Genomic DNA, 16,212 nt, shown 5'->3' with positions numbered 1-16,212 from the left:
ACTCGTGATTAGGGAGATGCTCTACTTTTCTGCTTATAATTACGCAGTCAAAAGCAACTTCCCTGTCGACAAGTGCATCCATATTTGAAAAATCAGTGATCTAAACAATGGGCTAAACATAAATATATATTCCCACCTCAATAAAGGATATATACGTGTAAGAAGAATACTGCACGCACCAAATTGGGATTTTCAAATTTTTGCCATAAATGCTGTACAGACGACGTTCCACTGACTTTGGTATAACTGCCAACCATCAGTACCATTTGGCCTGGATCCCGTTTATCCGATTTTGGTGCCGCGCTTATTGAAACGCGTGTCTTCTCGGATGAGTATTTCATAAATACGCTGTGTTTTGATTTGTCAAAACACAGACCTCGCAGAACGTCGTTTTCTGTTTGTATGTGAAATTCAAAGAAGGAGTTTGCTCCCTTTTCTCGCAACCCTTTCACTGCATGTAAGAAACCACATGTCGGCGAATTCGATGGACTCGCGGGCGATTGTGCTGCTGAACTTGCATTGTCTAATCTGGCACGCTTGGGTGTAGTTGGCCCATCCATTTTATCAACAAGTTTCTTAAACGCAAAAAAAAATAAAACATTCCAAGGGAAACACACTAATCGACAGACTCCACAGCTTCTTAATAGAAAGCTAGACATCAGATAAATCAACAATCAATTAAGGATAGTGAAAGAAAATAAAATAGGTTTATGAAAACTAACAATGCTTTCGTATACGCATACATTTGTCTCCAACAGGTTGGAATAAACATGATCTAAACATGTATTATCGTTTGTAGTTGGTTGCGCGATTAGTGAGCGCAGTGACCATCCATCAAGCAAAAACCGTGGAAGACTACACTGCATCAACACATTCTCATTAAAATCTCCAAACATAACAGTGGCAACCTCGTTGCAAGTGTACATATCCAGACAATATCGCAAGGCAGTTCGCAGTTGAGAGTCAGTAGTCGCAGAGCGACGTCTGTGCACGCATATCAATACAGAGAGGTGACGACGAACGATGCAGAATTGAACATTTTGATACATCAAAAAGTGAACATCACATTCAGCATAAATGTCACTCTTGATGTAGCAAACAATACCAGTGTGTTGTCTGCTCGACGAAACGTTGTATTCAAAGTCATCACGATCCATGTTAAATCCTTGAATGCTAAACGAATCTGAAGAATCTGTGCTATTCATCCAAGTTTCCACAAGGAAAATAAAATGACATCGGTATAAACTTTCGTCTGTCGCAAAAACTGCAAAATTTGACCTCAAGCTTTGAATGTTTTGATAGTACACGGAGGCATTGTACTCGTCCGCAAGATGCAGCTCAAAAGGGAGTTCCAATACTTTTGTGCAACGCAAGCGTTCCATCTCTGTTGTTACCTAAACAACAAAGAAAGCTTCAAAAACACATTTACATATAGTACATTAAGCTTATCGTACTGGTTACAGTTACCTTCTGACACACTTACTGGGGGTTCGTACTAGGGGTTATTTCGGAAATGTTGTTTAACAACATTTGTCTTTAGAAACTTATATTGTTCGTTACTTCTTGACAAGTGTTGGTGTTCTTTGAAATTTGGCAAAACTCGTAATTTGCTCAATCGCTGTCGATTATATTCTTGCTTGCGGTCAGTTCGCACTTGACCAATGGAATCTTTTCGCTGTGATACGCGCTCTTGCTCCACAAAAGTTGGACTCTTACGCAAACGTTTCAAACGCTGCCGATTGTATTCTCTTTTTGAGTTCTTTTTATCAAAAATCGTGGCCGCCAAATCAAACTCAATGGAGACTGGTGTTAGATCCACGTGACTGGGAACTGAATTTTGCGACAAACTATTTGTGTGGTTTATTGTCTTCGCCTTCTCGCGCTTCGTTCGTGCCCATTCTGCCTGGTACACTTTCCGATCCATCTTTGACTTTGTTAATTTTTTAACATTACCACAAGTGTTATTTGATAAATTGTCCAGCAGCATAATATTGGCAGCGGGTGTTGGATACATATCTTTCTTTTCACAAAGAATAACATAAGCACAACCCCAATCAGGGACATGGTGGTGCGATATGGTGCAATCGTTAACGCAAAGGTACTCATGAGCGGTTTTTATGACAGTAAAGTAATGACCGTTTTCAAAAGACCCCGTGTGAATAAAGGCAGCCTTTACTCCGTAATCACATCCACCAATTTCGATTGTTTCACCAATTGTGACTTCTGCTCTAGAGTAAACGCGATTGCCAGCGACAAACATGTAACGCGCAATCAGCAAAATAACAGTATTTGCAATATGGGTTGGTTCTTTAGTTGTTATTACCCTTTCTGAGATACACGTGGAATTTGGACATGTTACATTAACGGCTTGGTTGGCGAAGTGATTGACCACAAGCTCCTGCAGAAGTTGACCATTGCGTGGAGGACTTAAAACTAACGCAGAAGTAGTTTCAGGTCTTCTCCATGACACATTACACAGACAACACGTGAAATTATCTGAATACGATATTTCAAAGAAATTCCATTGGCCCTCAGATTTAAATGCATTGATAATTGACAGTAGTACCTCGGAAGCATCGTGCTGATGTCCATAGGTATATGAGAAGCTGTAATTCAAATCAAGATGCTGGAGAATTTTAACTTTGGAAGTAGACGCATTGATGAAAAAGTTTTCTGTGGACAGCATTTGACAAAATATCTCTTTCACAGTTGAAATTAACACGCCACCATGGTCAAATTCAGTAAGTCTACTGAGCCGATCTCTGATGCAAGCGCTTGACAACAAAAGCTGAAGAACAGAATTGAGATAGCAACTGTTGTCATCATTTGCAATGCCCGTGGGTCGAAATGGCTCCATTACATGACTGAAAATAGAAGTAACATAAAATTTAACATTTTGCTTTACGTTATTGAGTCCACGCTCCAACAAATTCTTTTTTGAGAAATACAAAAGCAAATTTGAAAATTAATTACCGGACAGATATAACTATAGATAAATCTTTAAAATAAATAATTTAAAATCATTTTTGATGTAGCTGCAACCCAAAAGCAAGTGGACAAATCTCGTTGGCAGCGTTCCCTGTAAATCGTTGTACGCTAATTGGTGATATACAGATCTTTCTGAAAATATCCTAAACAGAACAATAAATTGAAAATCATTTTTTGCTTTTAACTACATAGCTAAGAAGTAAAAAATTTCACAATCAAACAACAAAGACGCTAACTAAATAAATAAATAAATGAACGAACAAACCAACAAATGAACGAACAAACCAAAAATAAATAAACATAAATAAATAAATGAATAAATAAATACATACATGAATAATAAATAAAAGCAAAACTAAATGAAAGAAAATAATTAAATAAATATAGCAATAAATATCAACGAATAAACAAAACACACCTGATAAATAAATAAACAATAAAAAAATAAATCAATACATAAATAAATAAATACATACATAAATAAATAAATAAATAAATAAATAAACGCAAAACTGAAATGTACAAATAATTAAATTAACATGAAAAAATATATATCTCATGAACAAATAACCAAACAAACAGACCCATAATATAAATAAATGAAAGTAAATGAATTAAATAAATACACATACATAAATAATAAAAGCAAAACTAAATGAAAGAAAGAATAATTAAATAAATATAGAAATAAATATCAACAAATAAACAAAACACACCTGATAAATAAATAAGCAATAAAAAAATAAATCAATACATAAATAAATAAATAAATACATAAATGAATACATAAATAAATAAATATATAAATAAATAAAAGCAAAAGTGAAATGTACAAATAATTAAATAGACATGAAAAAATATATATGAACAAATAACCAAACAAACAGACCCATAATATGAATAAATGAAAATAAATAAATGAAATAAATACACATACATAAATAATAAAAGCAAAACTAAATGAAAGAAAGAATAATTAAATAAATATAGAAATAAATATCAACAAATAAACAAAACACACCTGATAAATAAATAAGCAATAAAAAAATAAATCAATACATAAATAAATAAATAAATACATAAATAAATACATAAATAAATAAATAAATAAATAAATAAAAGCAAAAATGAAATGTACAAATAATTAAATAGACATGAAAAAAAATATATGAAAATAACTAAGCAAACAGACCCATAATATAAATAAAAGAAAATAAATAAATTAAATAAATACACACGCAGAAATAATAAAAGCAAAACTAAATGAAAGAAAGAATAATTAAATAAGTAAACAAAACACGTGATAAAAATAAACAAAAATAAATATGTACATACATAAATTATAAATAAATATAAGCAAACTAAACATAATTAAATAAATAGAAGAACAGATAATTAAATAAATAAAGATGAACAAATAAAGAAACAAACATACGCAATCACGTGACATAGCGCGATATAGTCCAGCCCACATGATAATTGATAACTGTGGACGTTATTTGTCGACACTTGACAACAGACAACATTAAAAAAAAAACCCGTTACACGATACCATAACACCTTGACTAAAGTCTTCGGTGTAAACATATTTCAATATATTAAGTGCGGCAATCAAAAATAAAACGGCGAGTGTTTACAATCTTAAGTGACATATTTGTTTAATTTGCAGTTGCAGACATTTTGGCGCCGAAATTGGAGTGATTTTCTTTGATAATTAGCGTCAGTAATTTCCCCCTCTTTAGAAAATGCGTTTAAACTATTCTGAAATGAAAATTTCCCGCTTTTGTCGGAACTGTTGTATTTCGGCACTGTTGAACGCTGGGGTTGAGAAATTAGACGATAAGCAAATTAGACGGAGGTGCTTAAAAGGAAATTAGACGATTTTGCAAAACTGCAACTGTGAGAAGTTAGACGAATATGAGAGAGATTAAAATTGTTTGCAGACAAATTGCGTGAGAAAAATAATGTTGTATGCAGACAATAGTTAAGTTTCGGTGGCCAAATACTTTACAAATCAATCATGCATAATTTATTCAATTCAAAACTCTCCTGTAATAATTGGATTTGACATTTTATGTTCATTTAAACTATTTTTTTTGATAGATTTTGACATTTTATGTTCTTTTTGTATTTGTGAAACCTGACTCCTAAGAAAAAATTTTGTTGGCCCTTTCCTTTTCATAGTTTTTTCGTCTAAAATGCCAGATCTGTGAAAAACAAATTTCGTCTAATTTCGTTTTTGTAGCATCCGTCTAATTTGCTTATCGTCTAATTTCCTAGGCCCCGTTGAACGCCCCCAAAAATACCCACAAAAAAATTCTAGTGTCGATATTCTAGTGTGTGATTTTTGCAGGCTTGGAAATGTTGTTCAGCGGAGAAGCGATGAACGTTATGCAGACTTAGTTGAATTGTACACAACGCAAAAAGTTTGAATTTAAAGTATTTTTTAAGCGCAATTGATTAACTTTGACTTCAGTTTTTTGCAAATTTTATGACTTCCCCATTGCGTAAATCCAAAGTGCCATGAATTTCAAGCTTTTGCTAGAAAAAAAACTCAAGTGATCAAATTGAAAAAACTGTGCTCGAGCATTGCAGTGATGGTCTTAGCCGATGAAATTTCTGAAAAATAAAATATAGGTATTGACATTTATTGAAATCATGTGCGAATCAAAGGGTGGTTTTTAGTTCAGAAGTGGTTTTCATGCTAGCAGCAGTTTTGAGTTTTCGAATGGCTCAAACGAAGAAGTTAATAAACCAATTTACTGATTTCGTCCAAATTTTTACTGCATTTGCCAATTTTTTGAGAATTTTGATATTAAATTTGCAAATTATTCTTTAATTATTTCTGTTCAAACTTTTTGCTGCTCAATGTGAGGGTTATCTGTAGATGAAACCAATTTTTCCTTCAACTTTCCGAAGATAAAAGACTATCCATTTCCGGCAACTTTTCTTAAATTTAATTTTCCCACAATGAAATTTGATATTTATTCTTCAAATTGAAAAACCTTTATATAAACTTCAACTGATACTATCACCTTTATTTAGAGCATGTGATGATACAACGGTTACTTAGCAGTGAGTAAACAACTCGTAAGCAGACAGGACAGTAGGCAGGCAAGTATTCAATTTATCTATCTAAGGAAGTTTTAAAAAAACAAAACCACCAGATTTATTTCAGGGCAATTTAAAGCAACTTCGTTTTCATGAAAATATTTCAAATATCAAATGAATTTGAGCAATTTCGATTGGAGAAAAAAAATAATTTTCTAATCGAATCTGAATTTTTTTCTAAATCACTTGATTTCCATTTTAGCCAATCAGATTTGAGTCTTGTCCTAATTATCTGCTTACTGACCTGTCTGCTTGAGTGGTTATCTACTTTTAGGCAGTGTATCAAAAAATCGATAATTTTAAAGCAGAGAACGGGATGACCCAGGATATAACTGTCAACACCCGGGTTGAGGCTCGAAACTTGTCCAGAATTTGAAAGTCGCAACGCACACCATACCAGACCCTAATTTCATAGTCCGACAAATCTATAAGCAACACAGTGGATTTTCGCACTCTTAGTGATTCATCACAATCATAGCATCCTATGGGCGGATTGTAGGGGGGGGGGGGGGGAGCCGATGCTTCCTTTTCCTCCCTCTGAGGGATTCAACACCCTCATTAGCCAAAGGAACCCCATTGCTATTAGTTCATGAAAGCCAACTTCGGCCAACCAACCCCAAAAATTTTCTGAGGGCGCCTTTGGCGCCAATATATACTAATTTTGAAAGGGAGTGCAAGACGAAACAACGCAATTTTTCGTCAAAGTTTTCCAAACAGGTAAATAAGCCAATAAATTATACATCAAAAACAATTAGACCGAATGAAGTTTTATAAAAACGAAAAAATTATGTATAGGATGTCAGGGCTCAGTATAAATTTTAAGAATAAATCAAAAACTCTTGCATCTGGGAGCAAAATTGCTGGCCGCTCAAGAAAACTCTACAATGTGCCGACAAAGCTGGCAAAACATAAGCAGAGAAACAAAAGAAATAGTGAAAAAAACAAGGTCCGTCATTCCTCAAACTGGGGTGTAAAGACAACCGCCCTAATTCTAGGCTACGTGGTAAGCAGTCTCGACTCGAAATGCTAAGATGCACTAATAAAGTAACCTCAATTTCAATTTCAGATGAAAGAATAAAAACTTACGGGAAAAAATGCTATTTCACGATTACAAGACACTCGCTTTCGCAAGGGTAACCAATAGTTTAACCTTTCTTTGAACGAACTAAAAAAGAAGGCAAATGGAGTTGAAGAGAAATTTGGTTTATAGAGACGAAGCGGAGCTTCACATGACTTATGATACAAGAAGATTTTAAAACGTTTGATATTTTCGAAAATCGAACCTATAAACAAAACAGCCATGTTTTCTATAGCATCACTGCTGAAAACAAAACTTCAAACATAACTTTACAAAAAACCAGCAAGCAAAAATTCAAAATTCTGATAAGCGTTGTTTTAAGGAAAATTCAATTTGAGTGCTGTTTTGTAGCATCACAACGCATTATTAATCGTGAAAAACACATTCATATTCTTCTCAAAATTAAATGTTCAACAAGCGCGGATGTTGAAATTTAAAAACGATGGAATTACATACAATAACTTTATGTATGCGACCAGAAATATAAAGACAGCAAAACTTTTCACAAGTTAAATAATTAATTTCTAACTCTGCAAAAGTTCATTATTTCCACGAACGAACAAAAAAGGGGGAAATCCAAATTAGAAAATTGGTACATACAGACTAAGCAGAGCTTCGCATGACTTATGATTCAAATAGAACCTAAAACTTTCGAAATTTCCGAAACGAAAACCTATAAGCAAAACAGCAAATTTCTCTGCAGCATCTATTCTGAAAACGAAACTTCATAGTAAAAGCTTTTCAATTGACCCCTCCAAAAATACCCTGAAGCTGAACTGAAACTAATCTTTTGCATGAAACCATTTCATTTTCTAAACAAACTCTCTTGTGACACTCTCCATTTTTCCTAAAACCATACTGATGGTTGGTAATTTTGATGTTATTAAACTCATCTAATAACATTATTTCAATCAGTTTCGCAACTGAAGATAAGAGTGCAATCGGCTTGTTATTTTGGCCTCCTTTTTTGCTTTTCCCGGTTTAGAGAGTGGAGATACTCTTCCCATTTTCCAGTTCTGCGGTATGATTGATGAATTTAAAGACATTTAAGACTTGTAAAGTAAGGAAGAAAAAAGAGTTTCAACGAATCTCCGTCTTCAGCGAATTTACATGTAGCACAAGAGGAAAGTCGCTTTCCTCGTCGTACTATATCCCTTCTTGCTCAATTGCGCTGCATATATAGCCCTCATCTCAGCAGCTACTTATCGAGAATTTAAAAAAAGACGCCAACAGCATCTGTCCTAACTGTTTTTATAGTCCTCATGACGTACTTCACCCTTTTAACTGTCCGGTTAAACCACCAACACATACTACAGACCTGTGAGACCACTCTGCCGAAGTCACCAACTGGATTTAAATACAAAATCTGGAGAGGAGGGGTTTTGTAGGTTCCCCAGAAAATAAAAATCAACTCACGTTAGGAGTTTTTCTCGGTTCTTCGCACTAACCAAAAGCTGCCTGCTAGAGCCGGAGTTTACTCAGCAGTGGAATAGGGGGCTTTCCCACTATAAGCGAACACTGTGCAACCGCCAGAGCCACTCTTTGACAGACAAGACGCCGCAGAAAATTAATATTCATGATTGAGATTGTAAAAAACTATATGAAAAACGACAAAACGAAACGGGGCAGCATACGAATCGATGTTTGTGAGCAGTTACCAACAACACTAAGGAGAGTTCTTTTGAAATTATGTAAAAAACGATAATTAATGGTAATCACAATAATTTGAATCTCAACTTGAGATGGTTTATAACTTTTAATTAATAGGCAGGGTTGGACGAAATGGGAAAGACCACAACTCCTAAGTTCCCACTTTAATGCCGAAAAGAGCTTCTATATTGTCAAACTCGCATTGAATTGCATACATGCATATACAACCCAACAAAATCTACAAATAAAACATTGTGGCCTCGAAGAGAAGGTACTAAAACTGGCCAAAATCAAAGTCAAGAAGTTCAATTGTAAAAAAAACTAATACCAAAATATATCACTTTTGGCAAAAACTTTTAATGCATTTTTAATTCAATGCTGCAAAAAAAACACCATGGTCCCAAGCATGGCCTAATGTAACGTTAAAAATTGAAAAATAGCCAATCGAAGATTGGAAAAGAGTAATGAACGCAAGTAAATATTATAAAAAAAACACTGACTTTGTCGAAAAAATCTCAACTTTCGAACTTCAAAGAAAAAAATAGATACCCTTTAAGCACTTTGAATTTTTATAACGATTTATAATTACCGCTTTTTTGATAAAACCAACCCAATGTGAGAAAACTGGATCAACAGGTGACGTTTATATTCCGTTGGAAAGCTAACAATCAAATTCTATTTTCGAATCTTTTTTTTTCGCGCCATTTCGTTCGTATTTGGAGAGTACTAGTGACGTCACTTTGAGCAGATGAATTTCAATTGAACTCAAAAAGTGCATATATTCCTAAGTGCATCCATAAATGCATCAATATTTATGAATGCACATCTGTAGTTATAAGGCATTTATGCACATTTTAAACCTTTTTCCTGAAAAAAAAACAAAAAAATCAGCAAGACCTAAATAAAAGTTTTCATTATGTTCATTACTCTTAAACAAAAACTGAACCGTCTGTTTGTGAAGAAGAAATGCATCAAAAAGCAGGCCGACTGAAAAAAAGTTGAAACCAATAAGACAAAATATACCTGTTGTTGTTGTTGTTAGCCCACGCGGGTCGGGTTGGGCTCTTCTGTCTCCAGGTCAAGGAACTTAGCAACCTCTACCGGCCGAAGCCACAGGTCTGCTGGGGTGAGTGGGGAGGGGTTTTGGGAGCAGTTGAAAAGGTGACATGTTGTGTGGGATGCAAGGGAACAGGTTGGGCAAAGGTGGGAGATGGAGCTGTCGAGGCGGGATAGGTAAGTGTTAAGGAGCCGGCTGTAGCCAGACCGGAGTTGGGAGAGCTTACAGCGCGTGGGACGTGGGAGAGATTTTTCAGAGGGGTCAATCTTTGGGGAAGGGATACAAATAACTTTAGACGGAGGGGTTTCGGCTAGGAACTCGGTTACAAGGGAGGTATGGTTGTCTTTTAAAATTGGTTTGTAGTAGTTAAAAATAAAAGTGGAGACTTCGTCTCGGTCGTCCAGAACTAGAGGGTGGTTTGCGTAGACTGAAAAGTCGGTTAAAATTTTCTGGGTGTCTTCTTTGAAGCAGCTTATAATTGAGGGGCGAAGTAGACGGGGAGGAGGGGGATGTGAATGTATAAAATTAATGGGATGGTGGGAACGATAGGTAGAGATAAAAAATTGAGATGACAGAAGGGTATGGTGGTCTGTGACCGTTAGGATTTCAGATTCACTGTGCAGGTGGGCAGTGGAACTCATTAGATTTGATCCAGTAACAACGCGAAGGGATTGGTTTTGGGCAACCTGCAGGCAATTTATGGAGGTGTTACTTGATGCGTGGGACCATGCGGGGGCTGCATAGTCAAGTATGGGGCGAATTAAAGCTTTAAAAGTTAGGAGGAGGGTTTCTTTGGAGTGACCCCAGGTTGATCCTGCTAATGCCTTCAGGATTCCGATCCTGCGTCTGGCCTTTTCAGCGGATTGTTTGCAGTGAGTGGCAAAACAAAGTGTTGGATCAAATGTCACCCCTAAGATTGTTGGATTTTTGTTTAGGGGTAGCGCCTCGTTATTTAAAAGAACACTAGGTGTTTTATTAAATTCTTTGTTATAAGAGGAGAAAAGTGTAACTGATCCTTTAGAGGACGCGAAACTTAGTTTGCGTGAGGTGAAAAAATCGTAGAGCCTTTTTAGGTAGCTATTGATGGAATTTGAGGCGATATCAATATTGGAACTGCTTGCGAAGGGGTGGAAATCATCTGCATACGAAACAAGGTTTACATTATCGGGAGGTGGCGGTGCATCATGGACATAAAAATTGAAGAGTGTGGGTGATAAAACAGAACCTTGGGGTACGCCACAGTGGATTATTCGATGGGGGGATGTGTGTTCACGGAATGAGGTGGCAGCTTGTCGACCATTAAGGTAATTACTTAGCCAGCGGACTAGACTTCTTGGGAGGGGAGTGTCATGAACGAGTTCCACAAGTGAGCGATGACACACCATGTCGAAAGCCTTAGATAAGTCAAGTGTGGCCAGTACCGTACGTTTAGGGGGGCGATTTTGGTTAAAACCGTCTGAAATGTAAAATTCGAGAGTGGAGAGAGCTGTGGTGATTGAGTGAAAAGGGCGGAAGCCGTGTTGGTGTTTGGCGTTGGGGAGATGTTTGGTAAAGATGGGGTGAACGAGCCTCTCCAGAATTTTAACTGCTGGGCAGAGTAAGGATATAGGTCTGTAAGATGTTGATTGCTTAAGATCCTTATTGGGCTTTGGAAGCGGTGCAATTTTTGAATTTTTCCAAATTTGGGGGATAATGTTTTCGGACAAAGAGATATTAAAAAGGTATGTTAAGTATTGAGTAGCAAGTGGGCCGAGATGTTTAAGGTGTATATTACAAAGGCCGTCGGCACCTAGCGCTCGCGATGGTTTGCTGTCTGCAATGGCTTGTTTAGTATTTTCAGGGGTAAAAATTGGGCTGTCTGACAGCGGTAGTTTGGCAATTTTTCTTCTCGTTATACGAAGGAGTTTGTCAGAGGCGTGGGGTCTGGCATTTGTGAATTGTTTGTTAAAAGAGCTGGTAATATCACGAGGTGAGTGTATGGGTTTAGAACCAAAAGTAATGGGGTGTCTTCCTGCCACGGGCTTAGATCCATTTAAGGAGCGTACCACTTTCCAGAACTTTCTGGCACCAGTGCGGTAGTCGCAAGTCCAGAGGAATTCTCGCCATTTATTTTCTTTGTCCTTTGCTGTCTGTTTCATGAGTCTACAGTTCAGTTGGGATATGACTTCTGGGGGGAGATTTTGTTGTCGGCTTAAATCTCTTTCGGCGGTAAGGGCAGTGGACTCGGGGGAAAGAGAGGGAGTGAAGTGGCGAATACGGCCAGCGGCGATGTGGTGGCGTGCTGCCCTGAGCACCAGGTCCCTCAAGAATTTCTCTCCGGCGGCAACTCCGGAAGGTGGAACCGCTGAAAAGAAACCCTCCTCAATTTCCTCTGTGAATTTGATCCAATCTGCTTTTAAAAAATTTATAAAAGTCCTTTTAGGTGAAAAATTTATAAAATCATCCAAGGGTAGTTCTAGAAGAATGGGTAGGTGATCTGATCCTAGAGATTTAATTGGGGTCCATGATGTGGAGAGTAAGAGCGATTGGGATGCGAGGGAAATATCTGGTGACGAGAGTTGGTTTTCTGAGTTAAAAGGGACTCTGGTTTGTGTGTCATCATTTAATGGTGCAAAGGTGGATTCGGTTATATCTTTGCTAAGTACAGAGCCGCGTTGATCTTCCTCGATGTTGGAGTTCCATAGTTGTGAATGTGCGTTGGCATCCCCGAGTACTAAGGCGTCCCCAGGTTCAAGTAGTTCGGCAAGGGACGCAGAGTAACCAGGGGGACAGCTCGAGCGAGGGGGGATGTAGAAATTATAAATACGAAGCTTGGATGAACTGGCTACCACTGATATGCCCATAGCCTCTAGTGTTCCATCGTTGTTAATATTTATTTCTTCGTATTGTATCGACTCATGTATGGCTATGAGGAGACCGCCCCCTTCTTTTTCTCGATCTTTTCTAATTAAAGTGTAGTGTGAGCCTAGTGAGGGGTTTCGAGATTTCTTTCTTAATTTAGTTTCTTGGAAGACAGCAATATGAATTTGAGATAAGAAAGCAGCAATTTCGGGTGCTTTTCCGGAGATACCGTTGCAATTAAATTGAAGGATTTTTAAAAGGCCTTTGGCGGGGTGTGGTGAACTATTTACATTATTAACAGCAGTATGATTAAAATGGTTGTTTGTACTTGAGTTATTTACACTATTTACACGATTACGATTTGCGCGATTTTGGGAGGAGGAATTTTTATTCGAGGAGGTGGGAAGGGTGGGAGGGGGAGGGGGAGGGGGGTTAGGGAGGTGGGGTTGGGGGCGGTTAGGGAAGTTGAACAAGTTTGGGAGTTGGGGGTGGTCAAGTTAGAGGACCTGGTGCCTGGGGGAGGTAAAATGTAGGTAGAGGTACAGGTAGGGCAATAGTAGTCAGGGTGGTGTTGGTTAAGGTGGGTAAGACCACTACATTTAAGGTGAATGTAACCACAGATGTGGCACCAGACACTGGGCTGGGTGCGTTTGATGCGGAAAGAGCAAGGGGAGCAAAAGTAAGGCCCTGGACCAGGGTTTGGATTAATGCCGGAGCGGAGTAGTAGTATAAGGATGAGCAGACGGAGCAGCCTGGCCGGCTTCAGACGCTCCGTAACCGAAAACCCGGAGACTTCTGAGCTTCTCCCGACCCAATGGGAGGGGGGGGGGCTTGACGCCATTTGCATCTTGGTGAGGCCCAAGATGTCGGATCCACCACTGGAAGGCGGCGTCGTCTGGATCCACAAAATATACCTAAAAACTTATTGCGAATTGTCAGTTGTGTACAACAAAGTGAGCATTTGCGCTATCTTCAACTGATACTCCGTTTGGCTACAAAAAAAATGCTTGATTTTTTTTGCAACTTACCCAATTAGAAAACCGGATTGATGGTACTTTTCTTCAGATTGGATATGGTTATCAATGCAAACCTCAAGTTGATTCTTTTATTTGAAAGGCGTGTACGGTTTTGCTTATCGGTGGTTTTAATAGCAATTATCATGCTCTAATTGGAGTTACAGGCTCTTTTTTATTCCCTCCCCCACCTGCGAAAATTTACAAATATAATTTTGTTAACATTATTCGTTATTATGAAAAATGGGATACGGACTAATTAGACCATGGCAAACATATTTGGTCATAATTAACCTTGTGAAACCACTCGTTACGCCATAAAATTGATGCTCGCGTGAGGTGGGAAAAGGAAAAAGAGTTCTAGTTGCAGATGGTTAATTGAGTCATCTTCCTGATTTCCAATTAAGAACTTACCGTTCCTGACAGTATCATTGAAATCCATTTTTCAAAAGAGTTAATTGAGAGCTATTTTAGGTTTTATTTAGAAAACAGCATTAAAGTAAATAAAAATCGAAAATTAAACCGCGTGGTCAGCTTTCAAAGTTATTTAAAAACAAGGATAGCCGGTTACTGTGCAAGTACCACTGAATGTTCCGACCTTAGTCTTTAAGAAAACTACAAAATAAAGCTTTTTTTTTCAAATTAGTTTTTCGGCGAGCGGTTAAAAAAAGTTTGATGTAAAACTTTATTTTGGACATATTTGACATTCATAGTAAAACATGCAAATAGAACACAATCAGTTTTTAGGCAACTGACTAGAAAAACAAAAATTAAAAAAATTCAGATTTCAAAAACGTTTTTTCAATTTTTTTTGCACAGAACTTTTGATACAGTGGGGTGAGAAAATCACATTCCTGAAAGTTTCTATGCCATCTTTTGACGGAATTGTTGGTTTTTTTTATTTCCATTTATTGCATTGATGCACTGATTCCATATAGCTGGTTCGAAACCTGGATTTTTTTTCTTTAGAATCACACGTACATATTTCCCCACATACTTTTTTTCTCTCGAAATAATCGAGATATGACCAGAGCTGCTCAGTTTCAGTTGTTGATGCGTAGAGAGCTCTAAAGACAACTTCAATTCGCATTCAGGAATAAGAGCCACCGGATTAAATGATTTCACTTTCTTTCTTAAGCCTTAGTCTTTTCTGTATTCAACCGCTAGTCCCAATTCTTTTATTTTTTGCCAATTGGCCAGCGCAAAATGAAAAAAGCCCCATTTTGCGGACACTGTGGATAATTCCGATTTGAAAGCAGAAATTGCTGCTTTTTCGATATCAATAACAATTTTTGTTGGCTCTAATAAAGGGTTAAATTCACGTAACACACGGAATGCTTGTTGATATTGCTTTCGAGTTTTTCGTTGTAACAGAAAGTAAACCATTGGGAATAAACAATTCTTAACAACAGCATGCACAGTATATACTTGATAAAATAATGAGGGTCAACTTTTAAATGTGCTACCAGCGTGCCAAGTTGTGTAATGTTCGAGAATGCACACGTTTCCTTCAGCGGTGAACACAAGAAAAAAAAAGAAAATATTCGTTGCCACAGAAAAACACGAGCGTTACTCCTCTGATTCTGTGAACAGCTGACATAAAATTTAACGAAGTTTACTCCCTGTTACGTGGATGTACAAGAGACATTCAATGTTTTACTGATACAAGTGTTTCATGTAAAAATAAAATCTAGAACCGATTTGATAACTTTGTCCCATATCAGTTGTAAACAGACTAATGCGTAAGACGATAGTACATTAAGAAAATATTAGGACTACAAGTTTTTGCTTGCTATCTGTTAGCAAAATTGGATTATCGGAAAGCTGTAGAAAAGATTTGACAAAAACATGGCAATTTGAGGAAAATGAACTCAAATTCATATGGTACAATTCGAAATGCATCCAGCTAAAAAAAAAATTCGAGTAAATGAACGTTAAAACTTATCAGAATGGACACTTAAGCTCGCATGAAATTTTCATGCAGTACTAAAATTTTAAATTCAAATAACTGCAACCATAGTGCAAGCTGAAATGACTTTTTAATCTCAAAAAACCTAAATGACCTGAAAAAATTATCTTCCTATTTGTCGGACACCAAAAAGATAAATTCATGAGAAACAAGACCTGATTACTACTGAGATGATAGCAACATCCGTTATTTAGAATGTGAAAAAAAGCACTTTCCGTTTTCACCTCATTATCAGACTTTTTAGGTTTTATGATAGCTTAATTGCTTCTATTTCCATGGCAACTTTCACGTTGAAGCCATCAAAAAAATCAACATGTTAATGTGAAACACTGGTTTGATAATTTGAATTTGGTGGTAGGCCAACAAGCCGAGGGCCAACAAACCGAAAATAGGATTACCACCCCCAACAAGCCGAAAATTATTCTTGTTGTGCAACAACAACAGATGGTCACTGTTCTTCTGCAATAGTTACTTAATTGTGATCTAGTTTACGTAATTCTGATGT

General features: G+C 36.9%; 1 protein-coding gene and 1 long non-coding RNA gene across 2 annotated transcripts in view; both read left to right on the top strand.

The window, feature by feature from the left end:
* LOC134845526 (uncharacterized) overlaps window positions 1-5,414 on the top strand; it is a 32,983-nt gene extending 27,569 nt beyond the window's left edge. Inside the window, exon 4 of the long non-coding RNA XR_010162750.1 lies at window positions 5,342-5,414. This is a non-coding gene — a long non-coding RNA (uncharacterized LOC134845526). The remainder of the gene's footprint in view (window positions 1-5,341) is intronic.
* The window catches only part of LOC134846200 (angio-associated migratory cell protein-like), a 553,983-nt gene that overhangs the window by 100,404 nt on the left and 437,367 nt on the right, over window positions 1-16,212 (top strand). The window lies entirely within an intron of this gene.

Source organism: Symsagittifera roscoffensis, chromosome 5 (assembly GCF_963678635.1).
Source record: "Symsagittifera roscoffensis chromosome 5, txSymRosc1.1, whole genome shotgun sequence".
Taxonomy (NCBI): domain Eukaryota; kingdom Metazoa; phylum Xenacoelomorpha; order Acoela; family Convolutidae; genus Symsagittifera; species Symsagittifera roscoffensis.
The sequence above is the reverse complement of the archived record's forward strand: the minus strand, read 5'-3'. Positions and strand labels throughout refer to the sequence as shown.